We start from the raw sequence: 13,598 nt of genomic DNA, 5'->3' as shown, positions 1-13,598 counted from the left end.
CTTGGGTGGGCATCACACCAGGTTATTTGCTACTAAGTAGGTTGGCCCATGAGATTCTTGGACAGATATTGGCCGTTTCCCCCAGTCGCCCATGTAGCACCTTCTGGCACTAGACATGCTGACTGTCTGGGGACTGACACTCTCCTGGCTTCCAGCAATGCTGTTCCATTTTACGAGTCAGCTACATATGGTGTCTTCTGCAATAGGGTCTTACCACTAACCTTTGGTGGGTCATCAAGTACTCTGACAGAAATCTGTCATTCTTTTAGAAAACCTTGTAGGTTTCTCTGATCAAAAGCTCATTGTGAGCTGGGCGTGGTGGCGCACGTCTTTAATCCCAACACTCGGGAGGCAGAGGTAAGAGGATCACCATGAGTTCAAGGCCACCCTGAGACTACATAGTGAATTCCAGGTCAGCCTGAGCCAGAGTGAGACCCTACCTCGAAAAACCAAAAAAAAAAAAAAAAAAAAAAAAAAAGGTCATTGTGGGTGATAGCTGGTACTGGGAGTTACTGGTCAGTGCCCCTAAGAAAATGAGGAAAAAAGGTAACTAATATATAGGAGTTAGAGAGAAGAGAGAGAGAGAGGGAAAGGGAGAGGGAGGGAGGGAGGGAAGATGTAGAGGATTTAGGTTAGTCTTGATCCTACCTTCTCCAGTGTCTTGTGGTTCAGGTGTTTTCTGTAAGGTCCTGGTGAAGGTTCAGCCATTTGGTCTGCCTTTTAGGAAGTAGAATTTTATGGTTCCATTGCCGTTTGGGTCTAGATTAGTGTTTCCCACCCCTTCGATGCTCTCTCCTCCCTCCCCATCCTTCCGAGTGTCTAGTCCATGAGATGTTTGATGGGTGTGTAAGGTATCTTGGGTAGATTCAGGTTAGGTGCTGTAGATGAGTGAGACTATGTGGCGATTTTTTTTTGTGATTGAGTAAGTTCACTGAGAATGATCTGTTCCATGTTCAACCATTTTTCCTCAAGTTTCTTTGTGTCATTTTTTCTTATTGCTGTGTACAATTCTATTGTATAGATATACCACATCTTAGTTCTCCATTCTTCTAGTGATGGACATCTGGGTTGATTCCAGCTCTTAGCTATTACGAATTAAGTCGCTACAAACAGGTTGATTTATTTGAGAGTGACAGACAGAGAGAGAAAGAGGCAGAGAGAGAGAAAGACAGAGTGGGCATGCCAGGGCTTCCAGTCATAGCAAATGATCTCCAGAAGTATGCGCCCCCTTGTACATCTGGCTATCATGGGATCTGTGGAATACGAGCCTCTAACTGGGGTCCTTAGGCTTCACAGGCAAGCGCTTAACTGCTAAGCCATCTCTCCAGCCCTTTTAAATATTTTTCAATTTTTATTTATTGATTTGAGAGCGACAGACAGAGAAAGAAAGAGGCAGAGAGAGAGAAAGAGTCAAGAAGAATTTATCTATCAAAGTTATTGACTTTTGTATATAGTATATATTCTGTATATGTATAAAATAAAATTAAAGGATGTATGTATATATGTATATAAATATATATTATATATTTTCCCTTAATTTAATATTCTTAATTTTAATTTTGATATGTTCAGAGTAAGTAGTTAGTGTGGTCTTTATGTTTTAGACCTTCAAATCTTATTGTTTTTGTATGACTTGGTGATCATTAGTAAAATGTTTTTATCCACACCATGTATATGACATCTTCTGGTATTTTCTCTTAGTAATTCTTTCTTTAATGTATATACTTATTTTTAATATTACATTTATTAATGTATATTTTATTTCAAATATTAATTTATTAATGTATACTTTTACTTTTCTATTTGGGGAATTAATTATCTAATATTAGTTTTTCTTCCCCTTTAAAGTTGCTATTAGTGTCAGCCAAATTAACTAAAATAATTCATTCTTTCTCCTAGAGATTTGAAAACCACCTTTATTTTGTTTTAAGTTCTTATTGGCATTATTTCATTGTCTTCTTTCTCTCTTCATAGTTCAGTATTGCACTGCTTTAGTTACTCCAGCTTTATAATACATTTTAATATGGCTTTCTTCAATGGAATTTGCTTCTTGCTTATTTTTATTACATGAGATTTTTTTAAATACTAAGATAAGCTTTATTTAAATTATATGTGGGAAAATTAGAGCTTTGATATGTTGGGAGACTCACAGATAATTTGGCTATATTTTTATTCTTATGATATCATGATATCTTATTAACTCTTTTTAGTGTATTGAATAGTTTATGGAAGACCAACAACCTTTTGTACTACAGAATGATTTATTAGCTTTATAAATAGACAAACTGATATTATGGACAAAAATGTATTAATTAATGAGGCGAACCTAAAGACTAATCTTCATAGGTATTATATCTGAGCATATGTATTAGCTTTATGGATATTTACATGGGCGCACTCCACTTCATATGACAACATTCTTTACAACCTTGATCTTTACCCTTCCTCCCTCCACCAGAACAACCACAGCTCAGAATAAGCTTTGGTAAGTATTAACAGGAGAGATAGGAACCAACAACATGGACCTTTTCTTTCCTTTTCCTTAGGAGAATGACTTTATGATTTTTCTATAAGAAAACTTTTTATACTCTAATATGTAGTTTCATTTGGTCCAAACTCAAGTTCTATTGGATTCTAGGTTGAGTAAAAAATGTTTCTTAAACTTCTGTGGATGAATCTACAATTGTTCATTGCATAGATACAGAAGCATAGACGCTCCTTTCTCTTTTCCTTCTTTTCTTCCACTCTTCTCTCTCATTATCCCTTCTCTCCTTCCATTGAAACTCACTTTTTCCTCCCGTTTCATCTTTCATTTCCTTATCCCACTTCCTTCTTTCCTTCCTTCTCCATTCCTCCCTCCTTACCTCTGCATTTCCTAGAATTCATATCATTTTTTACTGTATATTTTTGTATCATTAAGTCAATTAAACACAGTGTCATTTCTATCTCTAAATTTGTGATTATAGTTTTTTTGTACATATGTTTTATTGGTCCTACTGGTTTTTTTCTTTTCTTTCTTTCCTGCTTTTTTGTTTTGTTTCATTTTTGTTTTTCTGCCTGTAACTGGGCTGGCCTGGAAATCACTATGTAGTCTCAGGCTGACCTCCAAGTCATGGAGATCCTCCTGCATCTGCCTCCCAAGTGCTGGGTTTAAAGGCGTGTGCCACCATTTTCTACTGGTCTTTTTCTCTGACACTTATAAAGACTTTACCTCTTGAAGCTTTCTTTCCATCCTTCTCCCACCCCATTTTCCTCCATTATCTCTCTTCTTTCCTTCACATTTTTTTTTTTAAGTTTCCAGGTTGGGTCTCACCCTAGCCCAGGCGGACCTGGAAATCACTCTGTATTCTCAGGATGACCTCAAACTCACAATGATCCTCCTACCTCTGCCTCCCAAGTGCTGGAATTAAAGGTGTGCACCACCGTGCTCTGCTTTCCTTCACTATTTTTAGAAGATCTTTTAGGCTAACAGAAAACTAAGTAAGATATAGAAAGACACCCCATTTACTCCTATCCCAAGCATGGCACAGCCTCCCATTATCAGACTGACACATTTACTCTAATTAGTGGCTCTGCAGTGGCACAACTACCTCTGCTTCACACATGCGCACAAACCTCCCCCTTACCAGACTGGCACACTTGCTCAAATCAGTGGATCTGCAGGGGCACATTATCATCATCCACAGTCTGTTATTTGGTTGGTACACTCTTGATGCTATTTTGTGAATTTGAGTAAATTTGTAGTGACATATATCTCCCATCATTGGAACATACAGAATAGTTTGACTTTCCTGGAATTCCTATGCTCTCAGTAGATTTATCTTGATAAATTATAAGCACATTTTTAAGTTGAAGTTCTGATACACCACAATGACATAGCAAGAAAATCAAATACATTAAAGGGGGAGTTATGTGTAAATCAGGAGCTGCTGAGCTATCACAGACAGGGAATGTGTCAAGAAAGCAAAAGATACTATTCAAAGAGCAAAAGGAGGTGGTACTTCAGAGCAAACATGAAAGAGATGAGACATACGTGTTGTAAGGAAAGGTCTTAGAACTGTTCGAAAGCAGTGCTCACCCCAGTTTTTCTGGGAAGCTTCTCTCCATTCCTTCCACGGTAGACACCCCCATTGCTCTAAGGAACCCTACTCTTTAAACTGTATCTGGGAATTTCAGGCTATGGGTGCAGAGTTCAGAATTCTGGCTTGCAGAGGCTGAAGAGATATTTCAGTAATTAAGGCACTTGCCTGCCAAGCTTGATGACCTTGGTTCAATTCCCCAGTACCCACATAAAGGCAGATGCACAAAGTGGCTCGTGCATCTGGAGCTCATTTGCTGTTCCAAGAGGACTTATTGCACCCATTATGCCCCCCTCTCTCTCCTCTCTCCCACTGTCTACTTATAAATAAATAAAAATATTTTTTAAAAAATTTCTGGTTTGCAAAGGTTGTTTTATTTCTAAATTTTAACATAAATTTGCCCCTTTCACTAAATTTCTTTAGAAGAAAGTGCTTGGATGGATTTTTTTGTTGTTGTTGCCTCTGTTTTTTCTTTGTGGTGTTCTTTAATTTTTGACAGAGCTGTTGCATAATACAATTGATTTTGCATGGTGTGTATAAAAGCAGGCCCTTTGCTCATAGGAGTGAGGGCATTGATGTGTCTTCCAGTCCCTTGATCGTATTGTTCTAAGCAGTCCTCTCAGTGGTTTTGGCAGGCTCTGACTTCTGTACCCCTGTAGACTTATTTTATTATTGTTGAGAGGGGAGGGAGGTGTGATTATCCATTCTTCCTTCAGGCAGAGCAAGCCATCTGGAAGGTTTGTGAAATTGCCGAGTGATCAAGAGGCTAGAACTCTGGTGGTATGCCTGGACATGGGCTGCTCAACACCATCAGGGCTTTGTTCCTCTGATGCTGTAGCATGCAGAGAGGGCTCCACTAATGGATTTAGAGCACTTCACAGTGGAGGAGCCATTGGCTGAACTGGGAAAGAGATATTTTTGGCCTCTGGGTAATTGACTGAAGAATGGTAAGGATATGTTCCATGTAAAGCAAGAAGGCTTCAAAACTTTTAAATGTTTAATTTGGGGTGGAGGAAGGGCAGGTGATCAGCAAGAGGTTTGAGGATCAGCCTTTGAAGCCCAAATCTTTGCAATAAGGTCATGGCCCCCTGAGCCTGTCTGTCGCTATGTGTAAAAAGATCAGTCGAGCATGTCTAGAAATAAAATGCTGCTATTCTAATTTTAAAATTTAGGCATTTCCCAGGCTATACTAAGCAGTACTTATATTTCTTTCCTTTTATTAGTGTCACCGCAAAGAAAGAGGAACATTCTTCCTCTGCTATAAATTTTGGTCTGTAATTGTTGAACATATTTTTTGCAGGAAGGCAAAGTTTGTTTCTTCATGCTTTTGCTGTTTGTAAAATGAGTGTTTGTAGAGCTGGGAAGAATAATTTATAATGAGGGTTTGGGCTTCATTTCAATTTAATTCACATTTTACATCGAGTCAACTTTTCAGTCAATTATAGTGCTATGATTAGTTACCAGTCACTTAAATAAGCACCTTTTAAAAATAGACCTATAAAAATGATACAGGAACTAATCACTGATGTGAGCAAATCTTATGCAGGGCTACCAGACCATAATAAGAGGAAAGAAAAGATGGCTGAGCAAATAAAACCTGTGTTTGACTAAATCACAAGCTATGTTAATTCCCCAGCCTTCTAAGTAAATCTGCTCTAGCCCAGGTTGTGTTGGTGGCAGGGCTACTATCAATATCACCATTAGTAAATCCTCCATGGCAGAGGTGAATAAGTTAGTTTTATGTAAGGATGACTGTCTCAGGTCGAGGATCTCTGTGTAAGGTAAATGCACTCAGAATTTGTGTCTATCAATCTAGATATAGGCAAATATATTTTATCTTTAGTCATTCATATCCATATACATGTCATTAGACTATAACATACATATATATACATATATATATATATATATATATTTCTCTATACATACGCATGAAGACAAATACATTTGTGGGTATTCATATTTATTTCCTTAGCTTTTGATCCATAAGTAGAGACATCTACTTTACTCTACTAGAAGTCAAAGCCATTTTAATATCATAAAGAGAGGCAATTTCATCAGCTGAAAGTGTCCCTATCAGCTGTCTAGTATCACAGCATGATGTACTATTATTAATACTTCCTACTCCATATGGCTTAATATAATCGCCATGCATTATTACACCTAAAGTCCTGGGTTCATCAGGCAGGGATGAATTCAGTTATAGGCCAACTGAGTGGCTTTGCATTCTTAACTGGTTCTTCCATGTGTCTGGAATCTTGACTGGAAGAACTTGGCTGACTTACTCTACTTCTCATTTCTTTTCCTCCATCAAACTGGACTAGGTTTGTTATTATGAAGAGACAAAGAAAGAGAAAGATAGAAAGAAAGATTCTGAGTTAGTATGTTGGAACTCCTGACATATCCCACTGGTTAAGTCACAAAACCAGTCCAGATTAAAGAGATGGGAAAGTAGGAAGCCCTTCATGATAACAGAGCTGCAAAGCACAAAGAGTATGAAGAGGGCCAAGGTTAGCACATCCCTCCTTATAGCTCAGACAAGCTGGAAGACAGGCAGAGAAAAGTTCCTTTCCTGTTATCAAGTAAGATATGTCCCCTTTGAAACTGAACACTATGCAGATGTATGTCAAGTCTCTAGAAACCGTTAGCAAATTGCAAGTACTGATATCCTCAAAATCAGGTTCAATATATGTATTGACTATTGACCATAATCTTCACCCTACTTATAGTATCTTGAAGCCAAAGACTCACCAGTTGAAATGATCCTGCATGCTATGGAATGAAAGTCAAGGAAATAACACAGGTTCTCTCCTCTAATACTTTACAAGGCTAATTAAGCTCTTGCTTTATTTTCTGAGAAATATTACTTTGCTTTCAACTTATGGCTTTTCTCTGCCCCACTCTGGTATCTGTCAGTGTGATTCCAAGCAATTAATCCCTTGTACACTAAAATCACATTGCTTTCCTGTATAAATTGAGATACTTCTCTATTACTCCTGTTCTGAATGTTTTCCAGCACACTAAATATGTTCCATTTTTTCCTCTTCTATGTCATATGTACAAAGGCAATGATTAGTAATATTAAGGTGGGAAAAAATAAACAACCTAAGTGGGTTGTGAACTCTTAGAACTTGAATTATTCTGTGACTATACATTTGCATTGACAGCAGCATACCAATTATCCAATTAACGTTCATACTCAGGGGCAAAGCAGAACAAACTTTTAGTTTATTTTGACTAAAATAAGCCATTTCCCTACAGCTTGGACTTTCTGGAGATGTGCTTATCTGATTTATCTCTTCCTTGCTCCTCCTGAGATTTTCATGCTTCTCTGGTATATAGTGCATGTCAGTTTTTTATTGAGTCATTTGACATTCATGCACAGGTCCAATTGGATAAGAATTCTAGAGTTCATGACTAGAAGTAAGAATAATTCACATGACTTTTGTCTATACTGCTTTTGTAGGCCTGGGAGAGACTACTGGAACTAAGAGAATTTTGCTAGAGAAAGGGAGAGAGATTTGGAGAAGGGATTAGTCAGGGTTCTCTAGAGGGGGGAGGGGAACATTGGAATGAATATGTAAAAAACAGTGTGATGGGGATTTTTACTGGATTATCTCACAAGATACAGGTTGGGCAGTCCAACAACAGCTGTCCATGCACAGGAAAGTTGAAGAATCCATTGCTGTTCAGTGAACAAAGCTAGACTCAAGTGGCTGAAGGGTAATAGGACCCAGTAGCCACTTGGTGCAGGAGGCCAAATTCATAGGAGAAGCTTACTCAAGTATCAAAGGGAGCCAAGTTTAAAAAAAAAAAAAAAAAAAAAAAAAGCATGCACCAAAGAGTAGCCTAGATGACTGGACAAAAGAAGGAAAATCTCTGGCAGTCTCCTGGGCCTTCCTTATCCACAGCACCCTTGCAGAAGTGTCACCCATTGGGAAGGAAGGACTTCCTTGCTCAGTTAATCTTGTCTGAAAACCCCTTCACAGACGCACCCAAGAGCCACTTATTTTGCTCAATTCCTAGTCTAGTCAAGTTGATAATAAATGTTAGCCATCACAGAGATACAGAAATGGAGACAGAAACAGAGGAAGATGAGTGATAGTCTATGTGGAGGCAATTCTGTGTGTAGATCAGTGTACCAAAAGAAACAGTATGATCATGATGTACTTCATGATTACAAAGGCATGCTTAGAGCTATACAGGCCCAATGGTAGAGGTTGGACCAAAAGGCAATGTTAGTTCTTGGTACAGGTCAGTGGTCATTGCTAGCACTGCTCTTTTCCAGCTTCTCTGGTGATCCAAGTGCACTAAGAGAAGCAGGTTATAGTTTTCCAGTGAGAAGACTCCAAACCTAACTATGAGATTGAAATGTCATTCTCCTTTGTTGTGTATCCCATCTCCTTTCTTTAATTCGAACAACAGGGCCAGTTTGCTCCTGACCCTGTGAAGGATCTGGGCATTTTACCTCCCGGGAGCATAACACAGGAAATGGCACAACCTGACAGGGCAACAGGCCAGGTATCAACATGCTGGTGTTAGTTTATTCTGTGTTTCCATGCAGAACATATGAAGATGGTTCTTTATATGGAAAAGATATTTAAGTAACTTCGTTTTTTATTATTTTTTTACAGTTTCTTTTTAATTCAAGATAATGGTGCTGTCATGTGCTTGGTTCTGCTGATGATTTTATCGAGCAAGGTGGCACAGAGATAATAATATATATGCATAAGTGATACCTGTGTGGAAGAAATACAAGGAGGTGCCAGGATTGCTTCTACCAATTCATTCTCATAATAACTAATTCTGTCTGGTGAGACCACTCACTTGTGATGCAGTAATAATACATTCATGAAGATAGAGTTCAAATGACATAATTACTTTTCATTAGGCTCCACCTCTTAAAAACCTCTACCATCTGAAAACCTCCACATTGGAATCCAAGCTTCCAGCTCATGAAATTTTGTCAACATACCATATCCAAGCCTAAGTTTGCCATATCAAATATCCAAGAACTGTCAGTGCTAAACCAGATTAAATGATTATAATTTGGGATTATTTTAAGCTTCTCAATGAGACAATTCAAACTACTGAGGAATTCTGACTCAAATTTCAGAGAAAGGAACTTCTGTTTATAAATAGAACTGTAGTTATAGTGGCAATGGTCAGGTGGAATGTGTGTTACCATAGCCTGGATATTCATGGTATTTAAAAAAATATTAATTTTAATCACATTGTGTCTTTTTGGAGAGTATTAAATTTTAAATTATTCTGACAATTTCATATATTACGTATATATATATATATATAATTTGATTATATATATATATATATATATATACATATATATATATATACATATATACACATATATATCCTACATTACCCTCTTATCATTCTCCCACTCCTGATAAACCCCATCTTCATCCTTCCACATGCTAGTGAATACATCATTGAAGAGAATGACTCCCACATCTCCAGCAACCACTAATAAGCAATGAATATCACAAAAATTGTTGATGTACTTTCCGAAAATTGAAAAATTCTTATTTTGTTCTTAAATGAGGAACCAGTGCTCATGAAAGTGCAGGTCTGGACTGAGTTTGACCTCCTGGGAGGATAAGAGGACAAATGGTGCATATGACAGTGCCCCAGGAGGTGTGGGGCTCATAGGGCTCATAAACGCCCCCCAGCCATGACCAGCTAGTGACTGGGTCTATTGAGTGTAGGTCTTGGGTAGGTAACCACAGCTGCTGTATGTTCATGAGTGCAATGGGCATCTCATCTCCAGGAGAGAGTTCCACAGTGTTCCTCTCTACCATCTATATCTTACATTTTTGCTGTCCCTGCTTTTTTTGGTATTTCTATACATAGATGCCCTAGGGCTGAACACCCAATCATTTATTTTCAGCACATTTACCACTATAAACAGCAAGTATTTTTTCTCCCAAGGCTAAAAGCAGCACTGATCATGGGTACTAATATCAATATGTACAAGGCAGTTTAACAACAAATCTGTTTAGTAAAACAACAGTAGTAGGTTCCTCACACCCTACGTAATGGTGAGTAGGTTCCTCTACGTATGGTTTACAGTATCAGGCATGTGTTGTGTCTTTCAAAGCAGATCTCAATTATAATCAGAAAGTGGTTGGTTATCAGCATTGCATTCACACCACTATTCCATCAGTGAACTTCTCCAGTCTGGTAGTACTGTAATATGCAGAATTCTATGCACCTTCCAACAGCATAAGAGCTAGCTGGTATGTAAGAGGGTTCTAGTTCTGTGGTTTCTTGCTCCCCTACAGATAGAAGGTATGAACTCTTCAGCAAAAGGACTTTGCTATTCAGTTCTGGTGAGCAAACAAGAGTGACAGCAGTTTTGGGGAGCTTTGGGGCTCCCATGACCAACAATTCAAATGGGAAGTATTCCATACCTGGCATGGTTATTTATGTTTAATTAATAACCCAGGGTAGCATTTTCTACTGCACATTTTTAACTATATTTTAACTAGTTTGTGAGATATATTTCCACGTAGCTTTTGCATGTGTACTAAGATTTGATGAGCTGTCCCAACTCCTCTTTTTCACACATCCCCCACCCTCATCCATGCTTAACTCTTTCTATACCCAGTATTTCTTCCCTTTATCTTGATATCACTTGTGTTTTACAGTACCAATACCCTCTTAATTGTCTTCCTCCCCACCAAACTTTACTTTTCTACATTCCTGGTCTCTGCAGAGACTCCAAGTTAAACACACACACTTAAATTCAATGCTAGGGTATGCATATGAGAGAGAAAAGCAATGTTTTCTTTCTGAGTGTGGATTACCTTGCAATGTGTCTATCTATATTCCTATATTTTTCATAATTTCATTTTTCTTTATGGCTGAATGAAACTTCATTGTGTATACATACCATATTGTTATTATCTACTCATTAGTTGATGGACATCTATGCTGGTTCTGTTTCCTAGCCATGTTGAACAGTCCAACAATGAAGATGGATGTACTAGTAGGATAGAGTTATTTGGGTAAATGCTCTGACGTTGTATACATGGATCATATGGTAGTTCTGCTTTTGGCTTTCTAAGGAGTTTCCATAATGGTTGAAATTGTTTATACTCCCACCAACAGTGAACAAAGGTTCTCTTTGCTTCACAACCTCCCAAGCATTTGTCGTGATTACTTTTCCTTTAAAAAATATGTATTTATTTATTTATTTGAAAGAGAGAGAGAGAGAAAGAGGCAGAGAGAGAGTGAGAGAGAAAGAGAATAGCATGACAGGACCTCTAGCCACTGCAAATGAACTACTGATGCAAACACCACCTTGTGCAACATGACTTACATGGGTACTGGGGAATGGAACCCATTTCTTAGGCTTTGCAGGCCAGTACCTTAACCACTGAATCCCTCCAGCCCTGCTTTCCCTTTTTAAATTGAAAATGTTAATATATGAATACAATTTAGTTTGACCATAATCCCCTCACATTACTCTCCCTCACCTACCCCCATTCTACTGAACTCCCTCCTCTTTCTAAGCAGTCCTTTCTGTATTTTGATGCCTCATTCTTTTGTCCTCTTCCATTCTGTATGTTCAAATGTTAGTGGCTCATTATTGTGCATGCATGTCTTGTAGAAGCTAACATCTCCAGTGAGGTATGCAGTCACACCCTACGTAATCTTCCTAACCCTCAGGATCTTGTATTCTTTCAGTCTTCTCTTCCACAATGTTCCCTGAGCTTTGGAAATTGTGATAGCGATGTCTCATTTTGTTGCTGAGCTTTCAACAACCTTTTATTTTCAGCACTTTGATGAGTTTTGAATCTTGCAACTATCTACATCCATATCCAAAAGAAAAATTCTCTGGCCAGTGATGAGAGCAATACTGATACTCTTTTTGCTACCTCCTTCAAAACACTCCCTGAGTCTTGGCAGGTGTGGGAGATATCTCACCTAGTGCTAAGCATCAACTGCCATGTCTTCTCATTACCATGATGGGCCTTGGGTCTTCCCAGTACTTACTACCATCTGCAAAAAGAAGCCTCTAACCAAATGTGAGAACAGCACTAATCTAAGGGTATAAGATAAACATTTAGAAGGAATTTTGGTGGCACAAGGTAGCCATTTAGCCAAAGAATAGTCATAGCTTCTATACCAGGATATATGACCTTCCTAGTCATAGTCTTTGATTTTTGTGGTAGTTTGAATAGATGGCTCCCAAAATATGCAGTGTTTTATTAGTTTGTCATTTGGATCTGTAGCCATCTATTTGGCTGGAGGAGGTATCACTGGGCAGAAGGGATCTTAAGGTCCCAGCCCTAAGGTGTGGTGGTGGATTTGCAATTCTAGTCTAAAGATAGGCAAAGTGCCTGGAGTTCCTGAAGTGTGCTGTGTGATGTGGCTTCTCTCTCTCTCTCTCTTTCTTTGTCTCTCTCTCTCCCTGTCTTTTTATCTCTCCCTCTCAGCTTGGACCTGTAACAAGCAGAAGCAGGCCAGCTTCTTCTGCCATTATGGAACTTCCTCTGGATCTGTATGCTTCGATAAATACCTTCCTCGATAACGGTGTCTGGTCTGGAAGTTCATCTCAGTGACCTGAAGCTGTCTACTACAACTCAGTTGTCAGTATCAAGCATGAATTCCCTCCCTTGGAGGGAATCCATCTGAGAGCAGTTGATGGTCCCCAGAACTGACAAGCCACTATTACACCAAATGGCATATCTTGCTTAGCTGGCCAAGTATGTAGCTTGTAGGAGCTACTGTTGTTTAAAAATATTGAATTTTCTCCCCTAGCAGTCTGCATCCCACTTTCTAGTACTGTAATATCTCATAAGCAGGGAGGAGGCTTGTAGCTCAGTTCCAGCTTGATTTCTCAGTGTGTTTCAATGGAAGCATGATGCGTCGTTAGCAATAGGGTCTTACCATCTAGCTCAAGTGGGCAACCGAGAGCATTGGCAATATGCTATATTATTTGGGGAGGCTCATGGGCCACTGTGACCAACAATTCACCGCTTGCCCTAGAATTTTCTTGTAACAACTTATGGCATCTGAGCACCACATTCTCCACCCTTTTGCCTAAATTCTCCCTTTATTAAAAATTATATATTTTAATTAGTTAATGAAGTAGGTTTCCACAAGACTTAGTCATGCTATGTTTAGATTTGTGTAACCCTCTCCCTACTGTCTCCTTTTCATTTATCAAAGGCCTTTTATACAACTTTTGGGATAATTATGTAATTTATGTCCTTGAGTTCATTTATGTGATATATTATATTTGTTGATTCATATATGTTGAGCCATTCTTGAATCTCTGGAATGAAGCCAACTTGATCATGATGAATGATATTTTTGATGTGTTCTTAAATTCAGTTGGCAAGTATTTAATTAATAATGTGGTATGTACATCCATTGATTAGTTCACAGTTTTCTTTTTTTAGTGTGCCTTTATTTGGTTTTGCATTAGTATCATGTTGACTTAATAGAAAATGTTTTGAATCATTTTTTTCTTTCCTATTATATGGA

The sequence above is a fragment of the Jaculus jaculus genome, chromosome 4 (genome assembly GCF_020740685.1).
Source record: "Jaculus jaculus isolate mJacJac1 chromosome 4, mJacJac1.mat.Y.cur, whole genome shotgun sequence".
Lineage (NCBI taxonomy): Eukaryota > Metazoa > Chordata > Mammalia > Rodentia > Dipodidae > Jaculus > Jaculus jaculus.
The sequence above is the reverse complement of the archived record's forward strand: the minus strand, read 5'-3'. Positions refer to the sequence as shown.